The sequence below is a fragment of the Sinocyclocheilus anshuiensis genome, unplaced genomic scaffold (assembly GCF_001515605.1).
Source record: "Sinocyclocheilus anshuiensis isolate Anshui unplaced genomic scaffold, SAMN03320099.WGS_v1.1 scaffold4, whole genome shotgun sequence".
NCBI classification, from domain to species: domain Eukaryota; kingdom Metazoa; phylum Chordata; class Actinopteri; order Cypriniformes; family Cyprinidae; genus Sinocyclocheilus; species Sinocyclocheilus anshuiensis.
The window spans coordinates 1,746,153-1,759,278 of NW_015554075.1; the positions used below are offsets into that span (position 1 = coordinate 1,746,153).

The 13,126-nt window shown below is 37.9% G+C and overlaps 1 protein-coding gene across 1 annotated transcript in view; it reads left to right on the forward strand.

The window, feature by feature from the left end:
* The window catches only part of LOC107668948 (insulin receptor-like), a 57,420-nt gene that overhangs the window by 10,095 nt on the left and 34,199 nt on the right, over window positions 1–13,126 (forward strand). The gene's annotated exons all lie outside the window — the stretch shown is intronic.

The following is a 13,126-nucleotide window of genomic DNA, read 5'->3' on the forward strand; positions in this document are numbered from 1 at the left end:
ATTGGAGTGGCCAGTCGCACATTTTGAGCTGGTCTGCAACCGATGAACCCGTCTGCAGCAATTTGTTCCGTCAGTTCAATTCGAAGTGCCAAAGAGCTTGAGTTTTGAACACAGGGAAGAACTTTACATATTGGTGCAAAGCCCTTGAGCTCACAATTACGCAACACGTGGGACACATCGTATAACTGTTCTTTGAACCAGCTGTATGGTGTCATGTGTGTCTTGGAGGCATGATCATGTTCTGTTTGGTTATGGTCTTTCTGCGGCCCCATTTTAAAAAGAAAAGACTCTCCTCTCTAGCTGTGTTTGCTAAGGCAGATGTGCGCAATTAGTTTTCAGGCAGAAATCCCTTTGTCTTAAGTTGGAGGAGGGCCTGAGTCTCTAGTGACCAAAATAAATACATAGAGGTGGGCTCTTTTGACTTGTGACAGTTGTCTAGTAACCATCCAAACAATATAGCAACATGCTAAAACCATTCCAGTGTCAATATGTAACTCTAGTATTGCTATTAATATACACGGTAAATATACTGAAAAAAATGAAAACTTTTAGCAGGGATGCATTGTTTGTTCAAAGGGACAGTAAAGACAATTGTAATGTTACTTACAACAGATTTATATTTCAGATAAATGCTGTTCTTTTGAACTTTTTTTTTTTTTTTTTTACATTGATAATAATGAAAAATGAGCACCAAATGTGCATATTAAAATTATTTCTGAAGGATCATGTGATACTGAAGACTTCAGTAATGGCTGCTTTGCCATCACAGAAGGAATAAATCACATTTAGAAATTGTAGTAATATTTCACAATATAATTTATAATTGACCAAATAAATGCAGCCTTGGAGAGCATTAGAGACTTTGAAAAACATTCAGAAAACAATAACGGTAGTGTATAAACTCCTCAACTTTTAAATGACAAAAGCAGCTGATTTTCGTAATGCTGCTTTATCTGTTCATGTGGAGTTGAGGGACAAACTGCCTGTAGGTGATTAATGCAAGAGTAAAGATAGACTGAAGTCCTTGTTAAGTGCCTTGATAATATCCTTGTTTGGGCTGCTTTGACTCATGTCTGCTGAGTTGCAGTTGTACAGTAGGGGATGGAGTTTTTGGCCAAAGGCGGAGATTAAAAAAACATTATCTAATGATAGAATCAGTCCTGGCCTGCTGCTTGGTCTGTGGTGAAGGACTTGTGGTTAGGGGTCCAATATTGCTTAGAGTGTGCAGCAGCTTATAAAGCCACAGAGCACTAAAGAGCAAAGAGATACTGTAAGATGAATGTTGTTTTCAAACAGTTTTGATTTGTGTATGTTGCACAGACCTCATAGTGTTTGTTGTGTGTACCGCAGGAATTACGCTCTCCGTTTATAATGTATTAAGAAGGTAGTGAACCGTAAAGTTCCCTTTTTGGATGTTGTTTTGTGGATTTTGCAGAAATGGCTGATTGTGTAGAGTCAAGTGAGTATATTTTGTTTTATGATAGGTTTTCTGCCATTTGGCACTTGACCTCAAGAGCTAATTCTGGCAATAAGTCTTGTCTTGTTTTCGTCATCCATGTTGTAGCAATGCCTTAAGATGTTGTATTTAGGCCCTGTTCTGTGGCTTGACAGTGTATTTCAAAACTATTAAAACATTTTTATAATATTTGTTTTCTTATTTTCATGACCACATATTGTTGCAGTATGTGTACTTTAAAAAAGCTAGCTACACTGAAGATTTTAAGATTATTGAAGTGCTAAAACAACAGCATCTACAATATATATTTTCCCCTCTTATATATACATTTTAACCTAAAATACTCTTGGGGGAAAAAAACACTGTTTTCAGTGTCCTAGCGACAGAATACCAGTTCAAAACTGGGCCACTGACATCTCTCATGGTTAATCTGATCACAGGTGGTCGGCTGAGATACATTACTGTTTACACTTGGCATTGACATGCATCTCAGATGTGTCTCTTGTAGCCACTTGTGATCAGATTTTGTTGAGAGGAGAGCCTTTGAATTCATAGCTGCATACATCACTTACTATATCAGCTTGTTGCTGCGTAAAGGAGCCATAAAGGTGACACACTGTTAATAGTATAGTAATAGTAAAATACCGTAGTATTTTTGTGCAGTTTTAATAACAATAAACTTAAACTTTTAATTTCACAGTTTAAGTTGGGAATTTAATGCTCAAAAAGTGGTTAACAAGTAATAAATGGATTTTAACTACTGCATAAATATAATTGAGTGCCATAAAATCCCCTAAAAATACTAAATATTAAATAAAAAAAAACATAAGACTAAAACATAGTACATTAATTTCTTTCTCTTTTTTTTAAAAAAAAAAAAAAAAAAAATGCAGCATCAGAGGGTTTAAAGTTTGGGGTCAGTAAGATTTTTTTAAAAGAAATAAATGCTTTTATTCATCATCAAGCATGCATTGAATTTAAAGTGACCGTAAAGACATTTGTAGTGTTACATTTATTTCAGGATTGGCTGATAAATAAAACGTTCAAAAGAGCATACTTTATTTAAAATATCAATGTTTTGTATTATGCTTGCCACAAAAATTATTTCCTGAATGATGTTTTCAGCAAGTTAGTTTCTTTGTAAGATGCATTTAACTGGCAAAGTGTTTGTTTTGTTGGCAGGTGAATTATTACCATTGGTTGCTGTTATTCGGGATGCATAAACATAGTGCTGGGCGGTATGACCAACAATTTATATCACGGTATTTTTCAAAATTATACCGGTTTCACGGTACATGACGGTATTTTTTTTTTTCATTCATGACCGTGTGTTAACCATATTTTCTACTGATTGAGAGAGGAAATACTGCAGTATATTGACTTAGAATACCCTATTTTACTGTCATGATGAGTGAATATTGTCAAAAAATAACATACTATATAGTGACTAAACACGACCCCTTTTAATACGTTAACCAGGAGTCACTCTCATTTATAATCGCGGCATCATCTGATAAAATCAACATGCATCTACACTAGGGCTGCATGATAAATCGCATGCGATATTTAATGCGCATTTTGTCAGAAAAGCCGGTTCTGTAATCAGCGGTAAATCTCCATCACGTGCGTGCTTTCACATTGAGCAGCATTAACTACACAGAGCCGTTGTTCACTGACGAGCTGCGCAAAAAATCGCGTGAATATGAACGTGGTTTTGCGCCGCTCGTCAGTGAACAACTCTACACTAAAGAGCGGCTATGCGGTTGTTTTGGCTATATTTCTTTTTTGTCTCATGCAGCGCACTGCCTGCGTCTGAGTAACAAGCTAAAAAAAAACAACAAACAAAAAAGTGCATGTGATATTAACAGACGAACTACGCTCATATTTATAATTCCAAACAATCAGTAAGCGACAGGTGCTAGGAAACACTGTTTTGTACTAATTTATTGACGTGTCGGCTGCGGTGCGGCCATCTGAATGCGCTGCTTCTCTGCCGCTCACTGCACAGAACAGACGCAGAGAGAGGTGACGCTTCTCCGGGAAAGTCAGACCTCGCGTTCGCGGGACAGCACTGGCGAAATCTTCCAACTGAACCATAGCTAAGGTTTATCCAAAAAAGTCGCTAGGTTTGTCAGTATGAATATTCTATAGCGGAATAGCGGAAAAAAGCTGCTAAAAGGGTCTGAAAGTTGTTATTTAGTTATAAAGTCGCGCTCGTGTGTGTGTGTGTGTGTGTGTGTGTGTGAGAGACGTGGGAGCTGGTGGCAGAGGGCGGTGGATATTTGTGGCGGTCAATGTGGATATTGTGGATGAGTTCTTCTGTGTCATCAAGTTCTATTAGTTCTACAGCTTCAGTTTCGGAACTTTCACGCTTAGTAACACATACAGCTGTTCCCTCACCACAGTGGAAAGGATTTCTTTCAAACAGTGTCGTGTTCCGAATGTTGTTTAAGCGACATACACCGGTATTGCGGTATTTTAAAAATTCATATCATAACAAAAATAAACACCGGTATTCGGTATGAACCGGTATACCGCCCAGCACTACATAAACATTTACTCTTGTGTTTCTGTACATTTAAAGCACATGAGGGCTTCTACACAACGTATCAATTTGATGAGCTCCATAATAGAGCGTTAATCACTGTGGGATTAAGCTGTTAGTGAGGTGAGGTTTCCTCGCTCATTAATCCCTCTGCGTGGAGGATCTTACACATACTGTCTCTCTCTCTAGCATTCTTGTTCATTTGCTAAGTTCCCTTTATCCCATATGCCTCTTTGCATAATATTGAATCACGTTAAGAGATTTTGTCTTAGACGCACGTCTATCCAGCTGCTGGATTTCAACAGGAATCCAAGCATGTCCCTCGCCCTCAATCCTGCACCACTTAGAGGGAGTTGCAGAGTTGCATTGCTTAATTCTGCCTGTAGGTGATCAGCGGCGAGTGCAGCAGCTGCGCACCCTTCCTTGTGTCTGATCCAGAGAAAGAGGAAAGTTACTGAGGACGGCCAGTTTAGCAGGCCTCTTGCGCAGCTGCCTCTAAAAGAGAAGGAGGGAAAGAGATAGCAAGAAAAAAAGCCTGTTGTAACTGCGCAGGGACGTGCTGCCAAAGTCTCTTTTGCAGATTTCCGCGGTTTTGTTGGCAGCCGTACAAAAGCGGTTTTGTTTCATATTTGGAATAGTTTTGGAAGTGTTGGCACTGGTTTTTCCTGAGCAGCTTTGCTCAGTGAACATATTTTGACTGTTGGAAGCAGTAAAACTGATTTAAATCTATCGCCATTGAGGAATTAATAAAGTCTGACAGTAGATCAGGCCCTTTTTTGGGGTTTTTAAATGCCTGATGCTCGCTTATACCAACCAACCGCGCCGAACTGAATAACCGAGCATCATCCTGCACGATGACACAGCAATGGGCCTGACTTCATTGTGCCCGCCAGCTGCCCTGTGGGGAACTGAGGCATTAAATGGGCAAAACGGGAACCGTTGAAGGACGATGATATACTTTAATGCTTTTCTAAAGGCACTCGTGTAATCATGTAAAGTACAAATGAGGAGAACATTGGTGATTTGGGAACAGTTTCTGCCTGTCCTTCATACCAGTGAAGTTCACTGTCGGTGTAGGCTAAAGTCCATATTTTGTGTTAGATCTGTTAGGGGAGCGCCGTGACTTCTCTTGAGTCTGTCAGCCAGTGCTGAATGAGGCTGGGCTTCCCCCAGCACTGAATATTTTACACACATTAAAAATGATCTTCGTTATCTGTCATCAGAGGGGATTAGAAACACAGCTGGGATGGAGAAACAGTAATTTGACTGGGTGAATAGAAACACTACATGTATCTAAATGTTTAAGTTTGTGGCTTAACGGCCACCTCCCTGGTGACAGATTGTATTTGGCTTAGAGAATTGGCTCATATTTGATTAGCTAATATAGTATGTTTCTTTTTTTTAGTTATTCGAATAATGAGCTTTGTGTAGCCATTCTTATCTGATTTTCTCAAGGCTCAGTCTGGGTCATATAGTTTGTCTGACTACTTGTTCACTCGCGGCAATGTTAAGGAAACTACTTTGAAACTGTAGCTTCCTAAGCTGCAAGGTACACATAAATTAAAGTCGTTAAACGACTGTCTACCCTTTTAAAAAGTAGTTTGTGACACTACAAGCTACTAATAAAGCAACTAGCTCAAAATAGCTCACTAGATGCTATTTAAGGGAGTTTTAGTTTAGGAAACAAAGTCATTTATAGTACATAATTGTTGAAAAGTTTGGAGGCGGTAAGATTTTTTTAATGTTTGTAAAAGAAGTCTCTTTTACAACACGGCTGCATTTATTTGATCAAAACTGCAGTAAAATCTGTATTATTGTGAAATATTATATTATACCTGTGATGGCAAAGTGTGTCTCTGTGGTTCTGCACACATCGGTGGAATAATACACGTATGGGAACCTTTAACAGATGCAAACGTCATTCTATTCTTGTCTTATTTTAAAAAATGGAACCGATTCTGCAAAAGAACGTGTCAAAAGATATTAATAGCACGAGAAATGACGATAAAGGCTGAAAGAAACTTTTTAATGGAGCCGTTTTATTTTTAACACTCTTTATAAGTGTTAGACCTTGAGGAGTGTGATCCTTCCTGTAGTTTTTTCCATGTGAGATGAGTCCAGATTCACATACGTCAGCGACCTTCACGTCTCCATCCGTTTCAATCTCTGAGGGCCCGTAAGGGTCAGCTAGAAAATAACTCCCCTGTGCTTCTATTATTTATGTGCGGAAATGAGATCTTATGTACACACTTGTTGTTTCTCAGTGCTGCTAAGAAACGTAAGTAACTCTGGGGTGAAAGTGTGTATAAAGTGCACGTAGGGGTGTATCCTAAAGGAAGGACCGTCTACGGCAGGAGGCTTCACTATCGAGTCCCCCGTTTCCCCCTCAATTGCCTGACACTCCGATACTACAGGATACACTGGCGCCAATTCAATCTCAGCATGGAACAATAGCTGTTACCGAACTTCACAGAATGTTCGTCCCAATTGTTTCCGGGCATTGTTAGGCAGCTTCCTAGTGGGAGGTTATGAATGGTCCCAGGGGCAGAGCTCCTAGACCCTCTGACCATCAGCACCAACAATATTAGACAGGAACCAAGCATTTCCAGTGCTCCGCTTCACTGTGGGGAGGATGTTTTTTTCCCAGAGTTCAAGGGTAGACCAAGACGTGTTAGGATCTGTACACATGAACCGTGCTTGATTTGAGAGAAACGGAGAATGGACACTTGACGAAAACCACCAAACACCTTAGCAGTCGCATAGAAACTCCATAACCACCCACAAAATATGTGAAAGTTGGCACAGGCGAGCATTGCTCACACTTTCTTTAGAAAATGTTAAAATCTAATTTATTCATTCATTCATTCATTCAACTTTATTCATGTCCCCGAAGGGACAATTAGTTTTGCAGCAAGACATATAGACAAACATAAAAAGCACAAAACACAAGCCTAATAATACAATTTACAACCTCACCCACCCCACCAAAAAAAAAAAAAAAAAAATTAAAAAAAAAAAAAATTATTTTAAATACAGTTGAACAATATGGGCCAACATTTTTAGCCATACGTGTAATATCTTTTTTAAAGTATTGCTTTGTGTGTATGTGGCACACTGGACGTGTAGATGAGACATTGAATTTTTCAGAACATGTCATATTCAGTGTTGTTATTGTTCATTTACCTAAACTTGTTAAGTGTTTTTGTTAACATACTAAAATTACTAAAATAGAAATAAAAAAATAAAAAGAATACAATAGCGCATGACAAAATTACTAAAAACTGACTGAAACTTAAACTACAATTAAAATGAAAATTAGAAATATGAAAATAAAAGCAAATTCAAAACATTAATAAATACTATAATACTGGTGAAATTGAGTAGCGTACAAGTGTACCATGTTTAGGTACTTTCTAGTCAGTTTTATTCGTTTTTTTGGGTGTGGGACATTCTCGTTCTACCATTTGATTAGTCAAAACCTTTGTAGCACAGGATGAGTCAATATTTTTGGTCTTCTTTTCCTGAAAGACAAAGACATTTATGTATATAATTGAATTTTGTCAACATTTTGGAGTACACTAACATATAGATTAGCCTCAAGGTTTACAGACATAGAATAAAGGCCAAAACAGCTCAAACAATTTCGATTTAATTTCTTAAGTATTTTGAGGAAGCCAGTTCCTCTTCAGCATCTTTACTTTGATAGTAAATTGATGAATATTTGAATGTTCACTTGACCTGATTTGTAGGATTAAAGCAGCTTTTTGACATTCGTTCAAAATGTAGAACTGCTGCACAAGTAATTTTCAAAACTCTTCCATAGCATGTTGTCATTACGCACCTTGTAGCCTCCTAAAACACACATGTCCGTAAGCCCAGCCAGAGCCACATCATTGCCTCTAAATTAATCACTTTTACACTCTTCCTTTCTCACCCTTGTTCTCTCTGTCATCACTGTCTGTTTTTTTAAACCATGCACTTACTCTGCAGCCAATCTCCCTCACTCTTTTCTTTCTTTAGCTCTGCCTTACTCAACAAAACGTTCTTCCTCTTGGTGAAATGTTTGAACATTGCTTCTGAACATGCATCCCTAAAAGTGATTTCTTAAGCCTCTTTAAATAGCCCTTCTGTAATATCAGGAAATTAATCGTGCCATATTCAGCATTAATCCACTGAAATTATATGGGCTGTGCAGCTTTTAGTGGATGGACAACATATGCATTCATTAGGTGGAGTTTTTGTCAGAAAGCCAAAAACACATTTTGAAGGTTTTCTATTCCCACTTCTGAGGTCACTAAGGTCTGGAAAAAGATTGGGATCCTTCAACCACTTAAAAGACTCAATTATACGTCATGGCAAATTGTAAGTCAATGATTATTGATTATAATTGGCTGATAACAGCCTGTTTAATGGATCTGGTTAACTCTGATTAAGTTTCCACATACATTTTTGGCTCTTTTGGATGCTTGAGTTCTCACTGGGCTGATTATCAAGGCCGTATACTCAAGTGGAGCCCCTCCTTTATGGCTGAGACAGGCCCATTGAGTGTCAAAGGTATTAACTCAGTCAAAAGCCTTACTGCTCAAGCCCTTCTCCTGGAATCCCAGACATCCAAAGCATTCATTAAACCTCAGCAGACGAGCATTTCATCAGTGTTTTTAACAGTTTTTCACTCAAAGCTTCTCTGTGAAGACGTCTCTGGCCAGGATCTTTAGATGTTTTTCACATCTGCAGATCTGCTTTCATGCTGACGAATAGTGTTTTAACTTAATCATGGCAATCAGATTTGATTTGTGGAACACAGAAGCGTGAAATATAAAACAAGATTCATATTATTTTATCCGAGAAGTTGGCAGTGTTTTAATTTTGTGCAGTCCAACATATGAGCTGGTGCTTGGGAAATTTATAACTGAAGTATTTGCCTTTTTCTTATAATCCTTTTCCACAATAAATGTGGGAACTCTAGATCTACTAGGTTTTAAGAGATCAAAGCCTGCAGAGATAGAGGTATTTCTACACTGGGTCTGCAATGCATACTATTAAAACATCGCTTGCAGTTGTCTCAAATCTCAGGTTTTGTCAGTTTATCAGGGATTGAAAGATAGTTCACCCAAAAATTAATCTGTCATTATTGGATGAACTAACATTTTAAACACAAAGCTGCTGTAACACATTTCTCTACTGACTAGTTCATTCAGTGATGCCAAAATAATGTTTTATTTTATTTTATTGTATTTATTTTAGTTTTATTTATTTGTAATATTTTGAACTCTCTGCCTCTTCTTAGCCATGAGCTCCCTATCACATGTCTTTAAAGGCCATGCTGCCTGTCTCCTCCTCCATGTCTCTATAATTCATGTAATTTTCTAAATGCATAATCAGTTAGAGTGGGTCTTTTAATTCTGTGCTCTAACCACTCAGTTTACGCTAGATATTATTAGGCCCACCCCACATGGAATCTGCACACTTTCTTCATGTTAATTGTGTAGGAAAATCTACTGCTTCTACCTCAGCTAAAAAAAATGCTTCCTAGATACTTTCCAAGTCTTCTGAAAACATACAAAAACTTTGGACGAGAAACAGACCAAAATGTTAGTCATTATTCACCCCAAATCTTCCCTTTCAGTGAGCTGTTCACTGTTGTCAGTGAGTTGACTCATTGGTCCAATTTCTTCATTTATCATTCATGTGCGCTGTATCAGCTGATTCATTGAAAAGATTAATCTCAAAAGAATGAATAGTTTTTCAGGTGAAATCACTACTTCTGTCATGAATTCTTATTAACGTGTCAAGGAGACTAGTGCGGATGCCAAGATTTTCAGTGGATTGAATCAAAAGAATTAAGTCAAGTAATTAATTCATAATGAATTCAGTCTGTTTCCACACAAAGGTGTTGTATGACTTCAGAAGAATTGGAATATGCTTAAGAAGTTCAGATGTTTCCAGCAGTGACAGTATCTTTTCCTTGACAGTTTCAATTGTGTAAGTATCTGTCAAGTAACCTTTGCAGATCCACCCAACACATATTAATGTGGTACAGACCGAGAAGGAGACGGTGCTGTTGTTTCAGTAGCCGTAGGGGTGTTTTGTCCAGACTGATCCTTAAGCTTCAGTTTGGGGTGTGGTAGTCAAAGTTGATCTGATGTTCCTCTCTGCTCTTAGAAGAGAGAGATGTCTTGCATACAGTCATTAAAGGGATAGTTCACCTAAAAATTAATGTTCTGTCATCATTTTACTCACCTTGTGTCATTCCAAACCTGTATGACTTTCTTTGCTCTGCTAAACATAGAACATGGTATTTAGGTGAACACTGGGGTTTAAAACAAACTTGACTAAATCTAAAACCATAAAAACGCATTTTGTTACTTGAAAAAATAAACGTGAACTGAAACAAAGCACAAACATATTTATTTAACATATTATTTTCAGCTTGTTGCCAAAAAAAACATTTCATTTTAATATAGTTGAACAGTGTACTAAATTAACTAAAACTAAAATTGAATTAAAAATTCATAAAAATTAGACAGAAAAAAATGTAATTTAAAATGACAAAAACACCAACCAAAATTACTAAAATTATAACTAAAATTAAAATAGGAAATATATAAATAATAACTATTTAAAAATATAAAAAAAAAATCTAATAAAGTATCTCAGTGCTGCTAAAATAACTCTGTATTGACTGTATGGACCGGGCCATTTTATCATCTTTTGTGCTTCCCAGAAGAAAAGGTCATACAGGCTTCGAATTATGTGAGGTTGAGGAAATGATGACAGTTTTCATTTTTGGGTGAATCATCCCTTCAATGCTTTTTGTTTTACTTAATTTCATATTCATTACAGTCTTAATAAATGATTGTAACACAATGTAGGAAAAACAAATTTCCTGTGTAGATGTTTTTTATTTGCATGATGTCCCTGCGTCATTCATCAACACATTAGTGCGGTTGATGCAGCACTGTTTGTGATCTGGATCTTCATGTCGAATTTAGTTATCTTGCCTGTCATTGCAATACTCGACCTGGTGGCAATGAAAAACAAAACCTGAGCGAGTACAATCGTGATGTTGGAGTGTTTTTCCTCCATTACGGGTGGCTGGTTGCCTAATGAAAGTGTTTACAGCATCTGTCTCTGCTCTACTGCTAGTAGCCACTGTTTCACCGCCTGCAGTGTGTCACATAGTGCTGTCACCTCTCTGAAACCACGATTAACCCCAAAGCACAGAGACTAAATAATAGCTGTCCTTGTAGCATCTCATTAATCCGTCGTCTTCTCACAGTCCTCATCCAATCGTAGAACAAGCGCATATCACACGTTAGGACCTCTTGGCCACACACATCCTCATCGATGCGCTTAATGAATGTGTAAGCACACATTAAAGCAGCATCCTGTCAGACTAAACTGGTTACAAGGACCCAAATGCACGTGATAAGGCCAAGAGAACTGACTGACTGCCAGTTATTGAGCCAAATGTGCACTCTCTGACGCAGGCATACTCAATATAAGATTATTTAGTTGTTTGATCAGTTTCATTGGGACGGTTATTTCTTAAAACGCCTGATGTTCTAAATGGCTTGTTCCTCTTGCCTATTCAGGAATCATTGCGTGAATCAGATATGTAAGTATATCTGCAGTATCATAAGTATATTATGTGCATACTATCACAAATTAAGTATGTGCTTTTGGTGCATTGTTGGAAAATGCAGCCATAGACTTCAGTTCAAAATGAATCGAAAAGATTTCTTTGCTGTCAGTCGACACACAAATGCCCACAACAACAAGGCTATCAAGGGCATTCAGAGACTTGAGCATTGTTTTGGCTGTGTGCTTCAAGTTGTTGTCTTACTAAATCTCCTCTCTAGTGTGAAGCTGTGTGATGCTGAGCCAGTCTCTCAGTCCTTACTTAAAGACTTGATTGTCCTTCTAAGATGTTTTTCTAGCTCTGCACAGTAACTCGAGAGCTCTGAGGGGCCATTGGGTGCTTCCTCACCTCTCTGACTTTGCGCCTCAGAGTCTTGAATGTTAAATTTATATTCTTCTCAAAGGTGAGAAAGCCTCAGAGGTCTGCAGAGAGTTCATGGCTTGGTTTTGCCCTGTCGTGAACTGTGACACCTCCTGTAGTCATGTGCCTTTCTAAATACAGCACAGTGAATTTACAGCAAGCACATTACACAAGTCTAATTTTTGAAGTAGATGGCCTGAAATCTAATGTAAAGGGTTTTCATTTTTTCATTTTTCATAGTTCACCAAAAATGACATTTCTCTATTTAATCACCTTCATGCTTTTTATTTTTACTGCTAAATGTTTTTACCGAATCATTATGCAGCACTGAGTATTGATTGATGGGAAAGGAAATCAAATTAATCCACTCGGAAGTAACTTCATAACCAGAAAATGATGGAAGAAATAAAGGGCTCTGAATGCAGGTGCATATGTAGTAGACCACTAGTCTGACAAAATTTATAACTTACAAAGGGTCATCCAAACTTTACTGTAATTCCTCTTCACTGTTTGGATGAAGCATTTAAATGACTCTATGACAGGCTGGGAAATATTACAGTTGAAGTACAGAACATCCCACTAGTTTATGATAAAACAACGCCTTACTCTGGAATTGTGTGTTATTTGGACAGGAGGTGTTCATCAGTCTCAAGTTGCTTTGGCAGAGAGGCCCATAAGTAAAGAAGTAGTCTTGTCTTCACATGTGAGGTGTAGTTTGAGCAGTGTGTTTAGGTGTCTGCGTGCAGGTTAGCCTTCTGCAATTCAGCTAGGAAAATAAGACATTCCTAATGGTCAACAGCACAAGCACATAACTGACTGGGAATTACCCATAAAAAATGGACCGAAATAGGAAGAGTAAACGATATGATGATCATCAATCTTAAAGGGTTAGTTCCCCCAAAAATGAAAATTAGCCTGTGTTTTACTCACCCTCACATCCATAATAAAATGTGCCGCACACGGCTCCGGGGGTGAATTAAGGCCTCCCGTAGCTAATCCATGCATTTTTATAAGAAAAATATCCAGATTTCAAACGTAATAAACACTTTTTTTCTCACTTGATTTTTACAAAGCTCATCGGTCTGAAAAGCGAGGTGTGCTCTGATTGGCCAGCTATCCAGTG